The sequence below is a fragment of the Bos taurus genome, chromosome 10 (genome assembly GCF_002263795.3).
Source record: "Bos taurus isolate L1 Dominette 01449 registration number 42190680 breed Hereford chromosome 10, ARS-UCD2.0, whole genome shotgun sequence".
NCBI classification, from domain to species: Eukaryota; Metazoa; Chordata; class Mammalia; order Artiodactyla; family Bovidae; genus Bos; species Bos taurus.
Genome location: NC_037337.1, coordinates 68,008,180 through 68,028,725, shown reverse-complemented (window position 1 = coordinate 68,028,725; position 20,546 = coordinate 68,008,180). Strand labels below are relative to the sequence as shown.

Sequence of the window (20,546 nt, the reverse complement as noted above, 5' to 3'; positions counted from 1 at the left end):
AAAATAAAAAGAAAATTAGGAGAATGTCACTCTGGTTGCTAAATGAATAAAATATATCAAGAAGGAGAGATGAATCAACTTTGTTAAATGGTGTTAGTAAATAAAGTACAATGAAAACTAGAAACTGACTACTGGATTTTAGCAACAGACATTAGTGGTAACTTGGACCAAAACAATAGAGTGGTGATCATCAAAACCTGACTGAAAAGAAGTGAAAAGTGAGAACTCCAGCAGATGAGACGACTCTGGAGATTTCCTATGAAGTAATAAAGAAAAGTGCAATGGAAGCTGGAGGGGAATATGAGGTTGGGAATTTGGTTTGTATAGGCAGAAGAAATTACAGCATGTTAATACACTGATAAAGATGATCCAGTAGAAGGGGAAAGTCTGATGAGGCAGGAGAGAGAGGGGTGAGGGACAACGTTTTCAAATGGCAAGAGGGAAAGAATTTGGTGTGCAACTAAAGAGACTGGCCTTAGACGGAAGCACAGACATCTAGGGAATATATAGGCACAGGCAAGGAGGTAGATACAGTGTATAAGTTTGTGTAAATTATCCTCCTGATGCTACTATTTTCTTAATGAAATGGGAAAGTTATTAGTTCAGAGTAAGGGTAAAAAAGGGGGCACTGTCGGTCCTATAAAATACATTTTAATTATTATATGGCTAATATTTTATTTATAAATTTTGCTCACTTTATTCTCCACTTAAATTTAAAACCTGGAATGGAGAACACAAGATGTTTATCGGTACTGGACAAATAGATTCACTGACTTTAAATGAATCTATGATCTAGCTGATTAAGTACCTCAGATCAGATCAGTCACTCAGTCGTGTCTGACTCTTTGCGACCCCATGAATCGCAGCACACCAGGCCTCCCTGTCTATCACCAACTCCCCGAGTTCACTCAGACTCACGTCCAACGAGTCAGTGATGCCATCCAGCCATCTCATCCTCTGTCGTCCCCTTCTCCTCTTGCCCCCAACCCCTCCCAGCATTAGAGTCTTTTCCAATGAGTCAACTCTTCGCATGAGGTTAAGTACCTATAGAGCATCCAAAACAGAGCATAGGACTTGCCCGGTGGTCCAGCGGTTAAGAATCCGCCTGCTAATGCAGGGAACGAACACAAGTTCAATCCCTGGCCCAGGAAGATTCCACATGCTATGGGGAAACTGAGGCTGGCACCACAACTACTGAAACCCACACGCCCTGGAACCCATGCTCCACAACAAGAGAGCGGCCAGAGAGGAGTCCAGCCCTGCGCAGCTAGAGCGAGCCAACGCGCAGCAACAGAGACCCAACAGAACCAAACAAAAGAGACACCACAACTTTAAAAACTAAAACAGGGTATAAAAACCGAACCTGAGTGTCAATGAGATCTACTCTTCCAGCTCAAGCACCATGCCTACAGATAGTTCTCCTCTTCCTAAAATCCTAGAGCATTTATTTTTATGTACATGTTCACAGAATTCTATGAGACAGGGCATAATAGTCTAGCAATTATAGAAACATAATATATTGCAGTGCAACGAAGATAAATGAAGAGAGAATAATAGAACTCAAAATCTAAAATAGATCCAAACTGATTTTTTTAATTTAGTTTATTGTAAATTATTTCAAATCAGTAGAGGAAAGGCTTGATCATTCAGATCAAATAAAGACATCCAGACAACTTAAAAAAATGTATAAAGTACTTCAAGAAAACACAAGAAAATAAGTGAATTCATCTTATATATTGCATAGCTGAAAAAGTTTAAAAGTTTACAAGTGTATTAAATCTACAATAAAATTTTTTTAAAACTTGATTCTACAAACCAATAAAAAAAAACAAATTAATCAATTCCTGAAAAGGCCATCAAAATACAAAAACTTATCTAAATTTCTATTCTCTAGTTTGTCACTACAACAAAATTATAACCGCCCCAGGGTCCATAATACAAGTATACAATTATCTTTTACAACAAGAGGAAAAGATTCAAACCAATCAAAAGATAAAATACTTTAACAAAGCAAACACTGAGTTGCCTAACATGGGAACTCCATTTACAACTTCCTAAAATTAACCTAACAGACTACACTGGAATCTTAAAGCTGAGGTGCAATTTCTCCTTGTATACTGCAACACATACTTATTTCTATGACTCACACCTTATTAACACATCCCTTAAATTATTTCAGCAATACCCAATCTAGAGTACTGCTACCCCAATCTGAAACAAATCCAACTAAAGCCAGAGATGAGTGATGAAATTCAATTTCTCCATTAGGTATCATGTCACAACACATGAAACTTCTATTGGTTCTCTTTTAACCATTCATTGTTTTCCCTTTAATACAAGACTAGATAAATCAGTTTGAACAGCTTCTCCAAAAAACTGAAATGGATCTGCATAGCTGGTAGCTTCTGAGAGTTATGCCAGTCCTTCAGATTTTTGCTTATCCATCAAGCCCCAACTAGTCCATTTTCTCAGGAAAAGACACTGTTCATTTTAAAACATATCCACAGGAAATAACCTGGTTAAGTTTATTCTGTAAAGAAAGCTAACTTAAGTTATACAAATTAAAAGCTTTACTACCAGAAACTTAATAATACATTTAAATAATTAGTATTTCAAATCAATACATAAAATCAGTTTCTAAAGATGATTATAAATCATCAAAATTGTTCAAAAAATTAACATTAGAACATGAAATTCATACCACTGATGTATCTGTAACACAGTTACACCATATACAGAAGACTTCCTTCCGCTAAAATCTACAGTCTTAAAATCTACTTCACAAGATCTCTAGGTTGGAAGAGGCCATCTAAGTCAACTACATCCAGCTGAATGGTCAGTGATTTTATGCTTATTAGGAATAAACACCTCCCATAAGTTCCTTCTATAAAGACATTAGAATATTCTTCCTAGTTTTGATCCACAATCTTCCTCCCGTAACTTCTCCTTGTGGCCCTCTAACTGCCCTAAACCTCATCAACTGTGTCCAATTCCACTACCACAAGGCATTCCTAATAACTGATGCATGGTATTGATGAAATTTATCAACAAACAGAAAACATACTTCAAACCCTATCATCCTTTAGGAAAGTTTTGCCAGGGTGTTAAAGTGACAGCGTTTGTCACTCACTCACGTCTGACTCGGTGATGCCATGGACTATAACATGCCAGGCTCCTCTGTCCTGGAATTCTCCAGGCAAAAATCCTGGAGTGGGTAGCCATTCCCTTTTCCAGGGGATCTTACCAACCTAGGGATTGAAACCAGGTCTTCTGCACTGCAGACAGATTCTTTACCGTCTGAGCACCAGGGAAGTTAAAAAGTGTTAAGCTAAAGTTCATCGCCTTCGGTCACTCATCAATGAGGGTACTAAAATGATAAAATAATATATTTATTCTTGCCTATTTCCCAAAAAGACATAATACTTAATATCATTTCACAAACTAAACATGAAATGTAAATGACAAAATAAGAATGTCAAATACTATTCAAAAAACTCCAAGGGAACTATTGGAAAACTTCACTAGGAAACAAGAATGTTTACCTCTTGCCCAAAAACTGCCAAATAAATGTAATATAAAAAGCCCCAAATACGTGAGAAAATTTTACTATAATATCAGAGAGCCATTTCCAATCAATAAGTAAATCTATGATTTAATAAATAGCATCAGCATAAATGGTAGCCAATTTGGGGAAAAATTAAAGCCCCTAACTAAATTATTTATGGACCAAACTTTTAAAGGTTAAAAAATTAAACCATGAAAAATCAGAAGACAAATGTATTTCTTTTCATGTAAAATAATTTTGTTTGTAAAAGGTTTTTTCCCCCTATGTCTCATGTAATACTCAGAGCCATCAAGGAAAAAACGGAAAAAACTGACCCAGAAAACACTGTAAAGATTTTATGAAAAAATAAGGGACTAAACTCAAAAAAGACAAAGGTCTGGTAGCCTTAACTTACAAACATCAGCAAAAATGTGAGAAAAAGATGAACACAAGACAGAAAGGTTAAAGGACACCTTTACAAGATTCCTAGAGGGGAAAAAGATATCCAACAAATATATATATATTTTATTGCAACCTCATTCATATTAAAGAAATGCAAATTAAAACAATGTTACCTTTTCCACCTTAAATTGGCAGGGAAGGAACATGTGGGAATGAGGGATTACCAAACAGGAATGAGGAAATTTTGGAGATGATGCATATGTACACCATCCTGATTGTGGTGATGGTTTCATCAGTGTACACATGTCAAAATTTATCATATTGTACACTTAAATACATGCAGTTCATTGTGTGTCAATTATACCTCTTATACCTCAATAAAACTGTATTTACAAAATTTGACATGAACTAGGAAGTATGAAAACCAGTATTCTCAGGTAGTGCTAACTTGGTTATAACTAATGCAATCTCCTAGACAGATATAAGAATAATGCATACTCTTCAATAGAGAAAACTCCTTCTCTGGTAGTTTATTGTAATCACACAAATACAAAGACACACTAAAAAGAGTGTTCACTGTTAGTAAAGCAACTTTAAAATTAGAAAGAACCATATGTCCAACATTAGGGAAATGATTAAATAACCTTACAGTAGAGCTTCACATGTAAAGTGGCAAGACATTCAAAAATATCGTAAATAAACCAAGTATACATAAAAAGCAAGTTGCACAAGGCTCAGATGGTAAAGAATCTGCCTGAAATGCAGGAGACCCAGGTTTTGATCCCTGGGTGGGGAAGATCCCCTGGAGAAGGAAATGGCAACCCACTCCAGTATTCTTGCCTGGAGAATTCCACAGACGGAGGAGTCTGGTAGGCACAGTCCATAGGACACAACTGAGCGACTATCACTACTACATACAGAGAAAATTCCCTTTTAAGTAACACAGTCATGCCCATACATGCTTAGAGAGCTCCTGAAAGGACACAACAGAAGCCATTAACTCTATGGTGACTTCTGGGTACGTGTCTGGTAACTTTTCATCTTAAATCTTTCAGAATGTTTACATTGTTTCCACTGTGCGTATATTATTTTCATAATATAATTTAAGCTTAAACTGAATTCACTGTATTTTTAAATTATAAATTAAACCATGATTTTAAAGCTAATTTAAGGACTCTATTTCTTAAATTGGAAGTTAAAACTCTTTCAATTAAACGTTACAGAAGTTGCTTTGAAATAGACATGTTTTCTGGAAATTAAGGGAAATCCTGGGAGAGAGGAAATATGATATAGGAACTGAAAGTATTAATGGCCACTCAAGATTATCACAGGAAACACAAGGCTATAAGTTGGGGAAGTAGAAATGAGACAGGTACATAAAACTGGGACTTTTTAAGGGGTCCAAGTCAGCAAATGGCAACCCTCTCCAGTATTTTTGCCTGGAAAATCCCATGGAGAGAGGAGCCTGGTGGGCTCCCAATAGTCCACAGAGTCCCAAAGAGTCAGACACAACTGAGTGACTATATACATTATACACTCCAAGTCAGCAAAGGGTAAACTAAAGGAAAAGAAATGTCCATACTTCATACAAGGAAAAGAGAGAGCTTGCCTCCTTCGCCTACCACCCAACGGTTACACAAAAAGCTTTCATTAAGACTTTATAAGAGATGGGGCTTCCCTGATGGTTCAGTGGTCAGGAAGCCACCTTCTAAGGCAGGGAACACAGGTTCAATCTCTGATGGGGAACTAAGGCCCTACACGTCACGGGGCAACTAAACCCTCACATCACCACTAGTGAGCCCTCAGGCCACAGCCGGAGAGCCCACACGCCACAACTACAGAGCCCACGAACTCTGGAACCCTCATGCCACAACTAGACCGCTGCACTCTACAGCCCATGTGCCACAACTAGAGAGAAGCCCAAAAGCTGCAATAAAGAGCCCACATAAGGAAAAAAAGACCCACGTGTCACAAGAAAGACTCAACACAGACAAAAACAAACATGTTTTTTTTTTTAATCAAATTTAAAAAAAAAAGATTTTATAGAACAGCCAAAATGGTGGAGTAGAAAGACCCTAAATTCACCTACCCTCATGAGCACACCAAATTCACAACTACTTGTAGAACAACCATCAATGAAAAAAACTGGAAACTACCCACAAAGATTTTCTATAACTAAAGACGTAAGGGCTTCTTCGCTGGTGGCTCAGACTGTAAAGAATCTGCTGCCAATACAGGAGACCCGGGTTTGATCCCTGGGTCAGGAAGATCCCCTGTAAAAAGGAATGGCTACCCACTCCAGTATTCTTTTCTGGAAAATTCCATGGACAGAGGAGCCTGGTGGGCTCCAGTCCAAAGGCACAGAGAAGGAACTACAGCGAGATCGGTAGGAGGAGTGGAGTTATGATACAATCAAATCCCATAATGTTCTGGGTGGGCAACCCACAAACTGGAAAATAACTGTATTGCAAAGGTTCTCCCAGAGGAGTTAAGAGTTCTTAGTCCCATGTCAAGGTTCTGGCAGTAGGTAGATGAGCCATCCAGAGGCCTTGGCTTTGAAGACCAATAGAGCTTAACTGCAGGAGCCCCCTGGGACTGGAGGAAACTAAAAACTTCATTCTTAAAGGCTGCACACAAAATCTCATGTGCACCAGGATCCAGGGCAAAAGCAGAGTTGATGGGAGCTAGGCTCAGACCCACCTGTCAGTCTTAGAGAGTCTATGAGAGAGGCAGGGGGCAGCTTCAGGGGGAGGTGAGGGGAGCGTATCTAAGAAAAAGAATCAGACTTAAAACCTATGGTAACAGTGCTATAGCTTTATAGAAGCCCTAAGCCTGGAGAGGAAAAAGGGCAAAAATCCAGCCTCACAGCAAATTTGAAATTAAAAATAATCCCTTAATATCAAATATCAAGCCAGTATTCACATCTCCCCAACTGCTGTGTAAATATTTTTTCAGTTATTCTGTATTGAATGATGTTTATTTCTTGTCTCCTTTCATTTGTCATCCCTTTATCTATTATTCAGTTTCTTGTAATCCGAGAATTTGGGGTTGGAAAAACCAGGTAGTTTTCTTGTAGAGATTCTCAGTATGAATTTTGTCGATGGAATCCCCACAGTGCTAACAAGTTTTTGTTTTTGTCTTTTCTATTTCCTATAAATTGGTAGTTAAATTTAAAGGCTAGATCAGATTTAGGAGTATGACCTCAGTGCAAGACTAAGGCACAGACAGCGTGGCACATTTCCAAAAGTTGATTTATTTGGCTGCACCAGGTCTTAGTTGTGGCATCCGGGAACTTCATTCTTTTTGTTAAGCATGTGGGGTCTTTAGTTACAGCAAGAGAACTCTTAGTTGTGGCACATGGGATCTAGCTCCCTGACCAGGGATAGAACCTGGGTCCCTTGCGTTGGGAGCTCGGAATCTCAGCCACTGGAACACCAGGGAAGTCCCTCAATGTCTCCATGATGTTACCAACTACTGGAGATCTTTGCCTAGACATTATTCATTAGGAGATGCAAAATGGTGATATTCTAAGTCTATCCCCTCTTTCTTTCTTACCTAGAATACATCTACAGAAAAAAACTTCTCTTATGACCTATTTGGCTACCCTGAGATACAATTCATATAAGAAAAGTAGGATAAATGCTTATTTTTCTTTACTTACCAAAATTGTTAAAATAATGTTAGCCCAACAGCAACTTTTTTTTAAATTTTTAGCATTACGAACTTGAAGATTAAACATACAATTGACTAGCTTCAATTCATTAGTTATTGTCTTTACTGATGTTCAAATTGTCCCCTTTTTTAATTTTAGTTTTTACATTGAAGTATAACTGAATTACAATGTTGTGTTAATTACTGCTGTACAGCAAAGTGACTCAATATATATACACATTCTCTTTCATATTCTTAGATTCCATATGGGCTATCAGAAGATACTGAACATAGCTTCCTGCACTATGCAGTAGGACCTTGTTGTTTATCCATTCCATACACATCAGTCCATAGCTTCTAATCCCAAACTCCCAATCATGATGGCTTAATGCCATCAAACCCTCTCCCAGCCCTCCCGTGTGTGTGTGTGTGTGTGTGTGTGTGTTAGCTGTGTCCGACTCTTTGTGACCCCATGGACTATATCCCTCCAGGCTCCTCTGTCCATGGGATTCTCCAGGCAAGAATACTGGACTGGGTTGCCATTCCCTTCTCCAGGGGATCTTTCCAATCCAGGGATTAAACCTGGGTCTCCCACACTGCAGGCAGATTCTTTACCCTCTGAGCCACCAGGGAAGTCCCTCCCCCTTGGAAACCACCAATCTACTCTCTGCGTCCCTGATTCTGTTTCTATTTCATAGATAGGTTCATTTGTGTCATATTTCAGATTCCACATGTAAGCTACTTCACTTAGTATTAAGACAGTCTCTCGTTGCATCCATGTTGCTGCAAATGGCATTAATGCATTCTGTTTTATGGCTGAGTAGTACTCTACTATATATATGTACCACATCTTCTTTATCCATTCTTCTGTTGGTGGACATTTAGATTGTTTCCATGCCTTAGCTGTTGTGAATACTGCTGCTATGAGCATACAGGTGCATGTATCTTCTTGAATTATAAGTTTGCCTGGATAGGCCCAGAAGGGGGACTGCTGGGTCACACGGTAATCCTATTTTCAGTTTTCTGAGGAACCTCCATATTCTTTTCCACAGTGCCTGCAGTAACTTACATTCCCACCAACAGTGTAAGAGGATTTCCTTTCCTCTAGAAATTTTTTAATAATTATATAAAATATATACATGGTTCCAGAATCAAGTATGAAGCAAAAGGGAAATTCAGAGCATAAACTGTACCCCTGTGCTCTTCTTAGGCTTCCCTCGTGGCTCAGATGGTAAAGAATTTGCCTGCAATGCAGGAGACTCAGGTTTGATCCCTGGCTTGGGAAGATTCCCTGGAGAAGGAAATGGCAACCCACTCTAGTATTCTTGCCTGGAGAATCCCACAGACAGAGGAGCCTACCAGCCTACAGTCCATGGGGTCACAAAGAGTTGGACACAACTGAGCTGCTTGCTTTGACCCATAGATTTTTCTGTGCTCTTCTACTCTATATTCCTCTCCATTATAGGAAACTGTTGTTTTAGATTTCATTCAATACTCCCCTAAACATGAGATCTCTCTACACATACACACACACCCTTACCTCCCTCTTTCTCAGTATATGATTTCATCTTAGAAACACTTCTATCCACCTTGCTTTCTCTTTTTAACTGTTTCAGAACAAACCTAGCTTGCAACTAGATGAAGAGTAAGCCAGGTAGAAACAGTTAAAAAAATAATAATTTTGAGGTGGGGGATGGAAAAAAGGTTTAAAAAAAAAAAAAAAAACTCCACTCAAAATGTACTCAATAAATAAATAAACCAAAACACAGGAAGAAATTTAATAATGTGGGGAGGAAAAAAAAATCAATAAAAACATGAATTCACACCAGATGGTATTAGTTTATGTAACAGTCTGACAAAGATTTTTAAATTTGAGCATGTTGAAGCTGTCAGAGTGATAAAGGAATCTTTTTACAAAATAGCAAAAAGATTATAAAACAAAAACTGAGACAAATGAAACAGGCAGGTGTATATGAAAAAGCAACTCCAAATCTAAGAAATGAAAATTGTAAATACTGCCATGTAGGCTCAACAGACAGAATAAACTCTAAACGGACAGAAGCAGAAGAAAAACATAAATTGCTACCCTAGTACAAGGCATAGAAAAATAAACAGAAAAAAAACTGAAAGAACAATTAAAATACACAGAAGATAAACTAACAGACTCTAACATAGGTCAACCAAAAGAGAAGAAACTTGAGAAGTAATTGAAGTAAGTAAGAAGTAAGAGAAGTAAGAAGTAAGAGAAGTAATGGGAGTTATTAACATATTTAAAGAGCCGAGAATGTTCCAAAACTGAGAAAGATATGAATCCTCAGATTGTATGTATACTCCGAGCTGGATACAGAGAAATAGGTCTACATTCACAGTGCATTACAATATAACCATAAAATATCAAGCACAAACAGTTGCAACTTTAAGAAAATAACTAACCAGACTACTTCACAACAAATGTCCTTAATAACTTCAGAAAACCACATGCAAACAATGGTATCACTGAAATGTTTACAAATTTTTAACTTCATATGGGGGTTGGGGGAGAGTGAAGACTTCAAAGTTTACTAGACAACCATTCATACCTTAATGCTCTTACATAATATTCACCTATGACTCTAAAAGCAAGGTGTGTGGACAGCACATAATACTAATAACTCAAAGATTTATTTCAAAAGTATCTACTAAATTCACATATTTTACTACTTAAAAAAACAAACTGAAATGCAAAGCAGTGGAATTTTGGAGAAAATACACCAGCAGCACAAAAGGGAAAAAACAAGAATCAACTCCTGAGAAAGAATTATGAAATGTAACATTAAACTTCCTAGGACAACATGCAAGAATATCTTTACAACCTTGAGGTAGAAAAGGATTTCTTAAACAAGACACAAAGTATAAAACACAAATCCTGAGAAATTCTACTAAATTAAAAGGTTTAACATTTATTAACAAAGAAACCATAAGAGAATGAAAAATACAAACCACAAAGTGGGAAAAGACATTTGCGATGTGTGATAAGCAAAAAATTAGTATTCTGAACATAAAAGACCTCCTATCAAAGAGAAAAACAAGGACTTTCCCTAAGTTCAGTTCAGTTCAGTCATGTCCGACTCCTTGCGACCCCATGGACCGCAGCACACCAGGCCTCCCTGTCCATCACCAACTCCCGGAGTTTACTCAAACTCATGTCCATGGAGCCGGTGATGCCATCCAACCATCTGATCCTCTGTCATCCCCTTCTCATGCCTTCAATCTTTCCCAGCATCAGGGTCTTTTCAAATAAGCCAGCTCTTCACATCAGGTGGCCAAAGTACTGGAGTTTCAGCTTCAACACCAGTCCTTTCAATGAACACCCAGGACTGATCTCATTTAGGATGGACTGGTTGGATCTCCTTGCAGTCCAAGGGACTCTCAAGAGTCTTCTCCAATACCACAGTTCAAAATAATCAATTCTTTGGTGTTCACCTTTCTTTATAGTCCAACTCTCACATCCATACATGACCACAGGAAAAACCATAGCCTTGACTAGACGGACCTTTGTTGGCAAAATAATGTCTCTGCTTTTCAATATGCTGTCTAGGTCAGTCATAACTTTCTTCCAACGAGTAAGCGTCTTTTAATTTCATGGCTGCAGTCACCATCTGCCGTGATTTTGGAGCACAGAATAATAAAGCCAGCCACTGTTTCCACTGTTTCCCCATCTATTTGCCATCAAGTGATGGGACTGGATGCCATGATCTTAGATTTCTGAATGTTGAGCTTTAAGCCAACTTTTTCACTCTCCACTTTCAATTTCATCAAGAGGCTCTTTAATATCTTCATTTCCTGCCATAAGGGTGGTGTCATCTACATATCTGAGGTTATTGATATTTCTCCTGGCGATCTTTATTTCCAGATTGTGCTTCATCCAGCCCAGGGTTTCTCATGATGTACTCTGCACAGAAGTTAAATAAGCAGGGTGACAATATACAGCCTTGACGAACTCCTTTCCAGATTTGGAACCAGTCTGTTGTTCCATGTCCAGTTCTAACTGTTGCTTCCTGACCTGCATACAGGTTTCTCAAGAGGCAGGTCCGGTGGTCCGGTATTCCCATCTCTTTCAGAATTTTCCACAGTTTATTGTGATCCACACAGTCAAAGGCTTTGGCATAGTCAATACAGCAGAAATAGATGTTTTTCTGGAACTCTCTTGCTTTTTCCATGATCCAGCAGATGTTGGCAATTTGATCTCTGGTTGCTCTGCCTTTTCTAAAACCAGCTTGAACATCTGGACATTTACGGTTCACGTATTGCTGAAGCCTGGCTTGGAGAATTTTGAGCATTACTTTGGTAGCAGGTGAGATGAGTGCAATTGTGTGGTAGTTTGAGCATTCTTTGGCATTGCCTTTCTTTGGGATTGGAATGAAAAACTGACCTTTTCCAGTCCTGTGGCCACTGCTGAGTTTTCCAAATTGGCTGGCATATTGCATGCAGCACTTTCACAGCATCATCTTTTAGGATTTAAAAGAGCTCAACTGAAATTCCATCACCTCTACTAGCTTTGTTCATAGTGATGCTTCCTAAGGCCCACTTGACTTTGCAGGATGTCTGGCTCTAGGTGAGTGATCACACCATCGTGATTATCTGGGTCGTGAAGATCTTTTTTGTACAGTTCTTCTGCGTATTCTTGTCACCTCTTCTTAAGATCTTCTGCTTCTGTTAGGTCCATACCATTTCTGTCCTTTATTGTGCTCATCTTTGCATGAAATGTTCCCTTGGTACCTGGGATTTTCTTGAAGAGATCTCTAGTCATTCCCATTCTATTGTTTTCCTCTATTTCTCTGCACTGATCACTGAGGAAGGCTTTCTTACCTCTCCTTGCTATTCTTTGAAACTCTGCATTCAAATGGGTATATCTTTCCTTTTCTCCTTTGCTTTTCACTTCTCTTCTTTCCACAGCTATTTGTAAGGCCTCCTCAGATAGCCATTTTGCTTTTTGGCATTTCTTTTTCTTGGGGATGGTCTTGATCCCTGTCTCCTGTCCAATGTCACAAACCTCCGTCCACAGTTCATCACGCACTCTATCAGATCTAGTCCCTTAAATCTATTTCTCACTTCCACTGTATAATCGTAACGGATTTGATTTAGGTCATATGTGAATGGTCTAGTGGTTTTCCCTACTTTCTTCAATTTCAGTCTGAATTTGGCAATAAGGATTTCATGATCTGAGCCACAGTCAGCTCCCGGTCTTGTTTTTGATGACTGTATAGACCTAGTAGGCAGGAATCTGCCAGCCAACGCAGGGGACAAAGGTTCAATCCCTGGACCGAGGAGATCCACATGTCACAGAGCAGCTAAGCCTGTGCACCTCAACTCCTGAGCCCTTGCTCTAGAGCATGCGACCCACAACTACTCGAGCCCGTGCGCCTGTGCACTGCAACAAGAGAAACCAGCACAAGGAGGAGCCAACGCACCTCAACCAAGAGTAGGCCCTGCTCCCCACAACTAGAGAAAGCCCATGCACAGCAACGAAGACCCAGCACAACCAAAAATTATTTTTAAAAAATAAGGAAAAAAAACCCAACAGTCATTTCTGAGAAAAGGAAACAAAAATGGCCAGCAAATTTTGGAAAATACATCTCCACTCATAAGCAAAAATGCAAAACCCACAAGATATCAATTCATGCCCAACCGGCTGTCTAACTTTATTATTTACCATTATTATGTAAGGTAGACCCTTAAACAACACCGGAGTGCAATGTAAGGGTCTGATTCACAGATTTTCTTCAATAGTAACTACCTCAGTACAACACAACAGATGCCCAACCACGGTTTGAGAGAAACAAGGGATATGGAGGGCCAATTATAAATTATAGGATGAATTCTGACTGCACAGAGGGTCAACGTCCCTAACCCCCCAAGATGGTCAAGGGTCAACTATATAGGCAAGAATGTGGAGAATAAACTGGTACTACAATTATACCTAAAAACAACTCAGCACTACCTAAAGCTGAAAATGAACCTCTCCTACAATTCAGCAGTTCCACTCCAAGCGCGATATAAGGTCCAAAACAATTCATTCAAACTGCTAATCTCAACACATTAGTAGGTAACAAAAATCAACTTAGTAGGTCTTGATTAGCAATTGTACTTTTAATGAAACAAATTAGCAACACATAGCGGAGAAGGCGACGGCGCCCCACTCCAGTACTCTTGCCTGGAGAATCCCATGGACAGAGGAACCTGGTGGGCTGCATTCCATGGGGTCGCGAAGAGTCAGACACGACTTCACTTTCACTTTTCCCTTTCACGCATTGGAGAAGGAAATGGCAGCCCACTCCAGTGTTCTTGCCTGGAGAATCCCAGGGATGGGGGAGCCTGGTGGGCTGCCGTCTATGGGGTCGCACAGTCGGACATGACTGAAACGACTTAGCAGCAGCAGCAGCAACACACAGGGTTTTCCCCCCAAGAAACTTAGTTATATATGTTTATATCTGATAATGTATTGAGTCTCATAATGTGAAAGTTATTTCTTATTTTAAGTAAGAACAAAAAAATTTTTTAAAACACCACCTAGAGACAGTATAGATGCAAGTGCACCAACAGAGCCATACAAGGTATTCATAACAGCATTGTTTATAATAGTAAAAGAAGACTGGAAACTACCCTAATGTCCATCAACAGATAATAAATTAGAAAATATACATACAATGAAATTCCATGTAGAAGTGAAAGTGAATGAATCAAAGTTATATATAACATGGAAGAAAAATATTAGGACAATAAAGTTGAGGGGAAAAAGGAAGTTGCAAATAAACTCATACAGAAGGATCCCATTTATAGTGTTTAGGAAAAAAAAAATACAAAAAAGGATTATACACCACAGTAACTGAAACTATACCCAGAAATGAAAATACCAAATTATACGAGAAGCTTGAGAAATTCACTTCACAGAAATCACGTTCAGCCACCTGAGACATCCAGGTTATGAAAACTATGTAAAATAATTATAGAACACATTTCAAATAAGCATGATTTCCCAATAAAGTAAACAAGTACAGTCCAGAAGCACATAAATTCAACCGGTGTGTGGACTTTTAAAATTTAAGGAAACAAGTGTTCAACAACACAGCATTCAGAACATTGAGGAGCTTTCAATGTAGCTTGTTCAAATTTATTTCAAAGATAAATAGATCTAGACATATGCAATCACTAAATAATTTATGTACATATTTCACTTAGAAAACTTACATTACTGATCAATTAAGATTAACTGCTACTAAGCAGAGAAGTATTTTTGCTGAAATTCGTGTATTAAATTTTATTTTCCATCCCCCTCCCAAGAGTCAACTTGAAACCCTTATTCTTGAAGTCTCACTTTACATGGCATTCCATGTAAATCAACTAGTCATGCTAATGGAGGAGGAGGATGGCACAAATGACAAGGAAAGCAGAAGGCTCAATGAGTCCCAATCGTTTGCAAACACCAGACAACTGATTCACTCATTTTCAATGCATGAAGCAGGCCACCAAGAGCAGGTGCTCTGGGACAACCCAGAGGGTTAAGGTGGGGAGGGAGGTTGAATAGGGAGTTCAGGATGGGGGGAACACATGTTACCTATGGCTGATTCACGTTGATGTATGGCAAAAAACCATCACAGTATTGAAAAGTATTTAACCTCCAATTAAAATAAGTTAATTTTTAAAAAAATTAAATCTGGCGAGCAGTACCTAAGTACCAAAAACACAGTTCGCAGTGGTGAACAAGACAAAGTTTCTGCCACATAATGCTTATATTCTTACAGGTGAAATAGATATCAAACAAATAAATAAATAAGCATAAATTATCAGTTCAGTTCAGTTGCTCAGTCGTGTCCAACTCTTTGCGACCCCATGCACCGCAGCACGCCAGGCCTCCCTGACCATCACCAACTCCCAGAGCTTACTCAAACTCACGTCCGTCAAGTTGGTGATGCCATCCAACCATCTCATCCTCTATCGTCCCCTTCTCCTCCTGTCTTCAATCTTTCCCAGCCATCAGGGTCTTTTCAAATGAGTCAGTTTTTCGCATCAGGTGGACAAAGTATTGGAGTTTCAGCTTTAGCATCAGTCCTTCCAATGAATATTCAGGAATGATTTCCTTTAGGGTTGATTGGTTGGATGTCCTTGCAGTCCAAGGGACTCTCAAGAGTCTTCTCCGACACCACAGTTCAAAAGCGTCAACTCTTGGGCACTCAGCTTTCATTATAGTCCAACTCTCACATCCATACATGACTACTAGAAAAACCATAGCTTTGACTAGATGGACTTTCGTTGGCAAAGTAATGTCTCTGCTTTTTAATATGCTGTCTAGGTTGGTCACAGCTTTATGATGTTAGGTAATAACTGATAATGCAATGAAGAAAAATGTAAAGCTCAGACAAAGAGGACATGTATTTTGATGATCAGGGTTGGCCTTTCCGAAATAACCACTGAGCAATGCCTACAAGATCACATGGCAGTAACTTATAATGCACATACATACGAATTAAGACTGAAAAAATTTCTTATAAATTAAAAAGATAATAGTCTACCTACTGCTTTCTATATAAAATATTTTATAGCATTTGGTTTTAAGTAGCTTTTACTATTTTCTCTCCTTGGAAAACTTGAGGTCCTCAAATTTAAGTCACTAGCTTTCAGAGTTAATCCTCTAGCTCCATGGGAAAGAAATCTTTATAACCTTAATGAAATTTTATAATACCTAACAAAAGACAACTGCACATGAACAGTGCTTCTTTTTTTTCCAGAAAACATTCTTATAAAACAGCTCAATGGATGAGAATGGGCTCTAGAGTCAGAATATCTAGTTCAAATTCCAGTTCCTCCTTTTCTTTGCTTTATGTCTTTGGACAATTACTTAACCTGCCTCCACTGTTTCCATCAAATACCATCTCTCTCATAAGGCTGTGGAGAGGAGTCAATATGATACTATACATAAAGTATTTACAAAGTCTTAAACAGCAAATAAGCACTCTAATGTTAGCTATCACTTATGTAGCAACTACTAAGATAAAATAAGCAAGGCAAATGAGTCTTGGGCAGGTAAATCTACACATACAGTAAGTGGTTTTAAGAAGCAAAGCCAAGTTCTTCGGACTCCCTAGCACCCACACTTTATCCACTTACACCACACGCTACACAATTAAAGAACTGAACAATAAGAAACTTGCATGCTGCTGCTGCTGCTACTAAGTTGCTTCAGTCGTGTCCAACTCTGTGTGACACCATAGACGGCAGCTCACCAGGCTCCGCCGTCCCTGGGATACTCCAGGCAAGAACACTGGAGTGGGCTGTCATTCCCTTTTCCAAAGCATGAAAGTGAAAAGTGAAAGTGAAGTCGCTCAGTCGTGTCCGACCCTCAGCGACCCCATGGACTGCAGCCTACCAGGCTCCTCCGTCCATGGGATTCTCCAGACAAGAAACTTGCACAGAAGTTTAGTTAATAAGGTCTAAGACCTACAGGTCTCCTAGTTACTACTGACTTTCAGACCAGACTGTTTCCTTGGCAACTTAAGTGACTCATGTATAAGAATAAATAATAATCATCACACATTTTCCAGTGAGAATGTAGCACATCATCAAGGCTCTTGATATACAATGTAATTACTAAAAATCATATAAGTTCTGATAAGTAATTGCAGATGTCACTGAGAATCAAAATAAAGAAATGTGGATAAATGACATTCTCCACTAGTAATGGTAGACAGCTAGGATCCTGTGAGAACTATTCAATATAGAAGCTATCTTAAAGAACCTCTCACTGAATTAAACGACATTTGTCCCCTTGGTTAAAAATACAGGGGCTGGTGTCTACAGAAAGCTAAATGTTCTGGCTAACACCTACTCACTTATATATTTTATTTCTATAAATCAATTAAATGACAGAATAAAGATCAAGCTTTCATTTCTACAAAACTAAGTTAAATCCTTTGGAAGGTCTTAATAAGGATTGGAAAAACCCAGAATGATTTTGAAGTTTGAAAGTTTCATTTTACTTTTTAAAGAAAGAATACTAGAAATCATAGATAATGCTCTTAGGGTATGAGGCATAGCAAAAAGATCAGGAGACCTCTACTCAAAGACAAGAGATTGATCCAAATAAAATGAGAGGCAAATAAAAGTACCTGCTTAAAGTTAAAACCAAGTGCACAGATACCTTGAGTTCTCGCTTTAAGCAACTTTTTAAAAGACCTAACCAATGATCCTAATCACATGGGACAGGTAAGGTCTCCACCACAACTCCAACATCCCTTCCTCCATCAAGGTGTTCCCAAAGGTTCCCAGCCATTTTTCTTGTGCTCTCTGTCTGCTCATAGGAAAGGAGCAAACTGAAAACCACATGTGTCCAAAACTGAGATATGCATCACAGTAAAAAAAAAAAAAGAAAAACCCTGCAGGAGATAAAGATTTTAATTCACTTGTAATAAACAAAATTTTAAAAAATCTTTATTGAGATTATGTTATGTGCCAAGCACTGCCCTAAACCACTGGTGTTGTTCATTGCTAAGTTGTGTCTGACTCTTTTGCAACCCCATAGACTGTAGCTTGCCAGGCTCCTCTGTCCATGGGATTTCCCAGGCAAGAACAGGAAAGTGGGTTGCGATTTCCTTCTCCAGGGGATCTTCACGAACCAGGGATTGAACCCATTTCTCCTTCATTGGCAGGCGGATTCTTTACCACTGAGCAATTCTTGGGATCCATCAATAAACAAAACAGACAAAAAGCCCTGTCATAGAGGTTACAGTATAGTATGTCTGGGAGCAGAGAAAAGAGACAATAAGCAAAATCAACAAGCAAATTTTAGAGCTTGTTGGAAGGTAACAATCGCTAAGGAAAACAGAACAGGGATCACAAGCAGGGAAGTGCAGCTTTAAGCAGGAAAGCAGACTTCTGAAAAACAATTAAAGAGCAGGTATGAAGGAGACAAGTGAATGGCTCATAGAGATACCTCACAGAAAAAGTGATTCAAGGAGGGGAAACAACCAGCATAAAGTCCCTAAGACAGTGGGACTGGAGCCAAATAAGCAGGAGGCAGAGCAGTCGCTATCCTGGGAGAGGCAAGGGGAGATGAGGAGAGTAGGATGATTCTGTAAGACCTTGTAGGTCATAAGGACTTCAGATTTTACGATGCATATGGGAAGTCACTGCAGGATTTTTGAAGAGAGAGTTATGATCTTGTTGCTCTGCTGAAAAAGACTGCAGAGAGCCAGGACAGAAGCAGAGAAACCCATCAGGAACTTAACTGCAGAAATCTAGACAAGAGAGAAGACTGGTTTAGACTAGCCTAGTGAGCAATGGAGGTGGTAAGAAGTGACTTGATTCTGGATATATTTTCAAAATAAGACTGAGCCAAGAATACCAAGTATGAATAAGTCAGGGATGATTCCATTTTCTTTTCACTTGAATGTTGGACAGAGCTGTCATCTAGTACGACAGATTACACTGCACCTTAGGCAGGTTTAAAGAGGAACATGGAATTTTAGTTTGAGTTTACTACTTCACATCCAAAAGGAAATTCAGAACAGGTTTTACAGAACACAGGAGGTAAGTCTGGGCTGGAGATAGAAAAATGGAAGCCATCAGCATATAGGTATTTAAAGCCATGACGTTGGATGAGATCATCAGAGGAATATAGAAAGTAAAGTGAACCAAGAGCACTTCAAGAGGAGGACGAATCATAAAGACTAAAGAAGGAGAGTAATTAGTAAGAAGAGAAACCCTAAAGGCAATACCCTGGAAGAAGGGGAGTATGAACAATTCATTTTGTGTAAGTCCCATGTAGTATGCAAATCACTTTGCTGAAACTTGACGTGAGGTTAAAGTTCTTAACTGTAGTAAAGTGATAGGTAAAATACTAAAATCATAACTTTTTTAAAAAGAAGTGAACTCATCTTACACATTTCCTAGAAATAATAGATTTCCTAATAGAGTCATTACTGAAATTATTCTTAGTACTAAAAGTATGGGCTTTCCAGGTGGCTCAGTGGTAAAGAATCTGCCTGCCAGGCAGGAGACGCGGGTTCGATCTCTGGGTCAGGAAGATCCCCTGGAGAAGGAAAAGGCAACCCACTCCACTATTCTTGCCTGGAGAATCCCATGGACAGAGGAACCTGGCAGGCTACAGTCCATGAGGTTGCAAAAGAGTCAGACAAGATTTGATACAACTTATTGACTAAATAACAAAAACTAAAAGTATACTATTTTACCTATTTCATCTTTTTAAGATAAAACCAATTAAAACCCTATATCACTTTAAAAATTAATTTTAAGAGCCTAAACGGCTTATGCTACAATGTATCTCAAAGACTGAGGGTAGGGGAGTGGACTTTAAAACACCAATTCAATAGCCTGGCATGCAAACGGTTATAAACTGCCATTACTTTTCTCTTTCAAGAGCTCAGATACAGAAGGTTAAGTTAAATCAAACTCCTTAGTCATGATACTAATAATTTTCCCCCTTTCTGCTTAATTTTGTTTATAGGGGGAAAAAGCTTCTATTCTTATCTAAACCAATGTTTTACCTGTGCTTTGTACATAAACTACATTTCTAAGATCAGAACACACAAAGTCATGTTCACAAATACTGAAAGAGGAAACAATGAAACTCAACTTTATTTATTCATGTTGTTCAGTCGCTAAGTCGCCTCCCACTCTTTGCAACCACATGGACTGCAGCACACCAGGCTTCCCTGTCCTTCACTAACCTCAGGTCCTTCATAAATGTCATATTGACTGTCATTTAATATCTAATTATTAGAATGTTCTCCCTACTAAAAGCAGATTAACGTCTATAAACTCTAAGAAGGCTTGGAGTGAGACAATCAAGAAAACATCTGCATCAAGCAGAAGAGACTATGATATTAAAGGATCCGGAAAAACTAAAGTGGAAACAAAATGGTAAATTAATGGCTCTTCATAATGTTGACCCTGA

The 20,546-nt window shown here is 38.7% G+C and overlaps 1 protein-coding gene across 17 annotated transcripts in view; it reads right to left on the bottom strand.

Annotated features, from left to right (window-relative positions):
• Positions 1–20,546, bottom strand: part of KTN1 (kinectin 1) — a 112,747-nt gene that overhangs the window by 90,348 nt on the left and 1,853 nt on the right.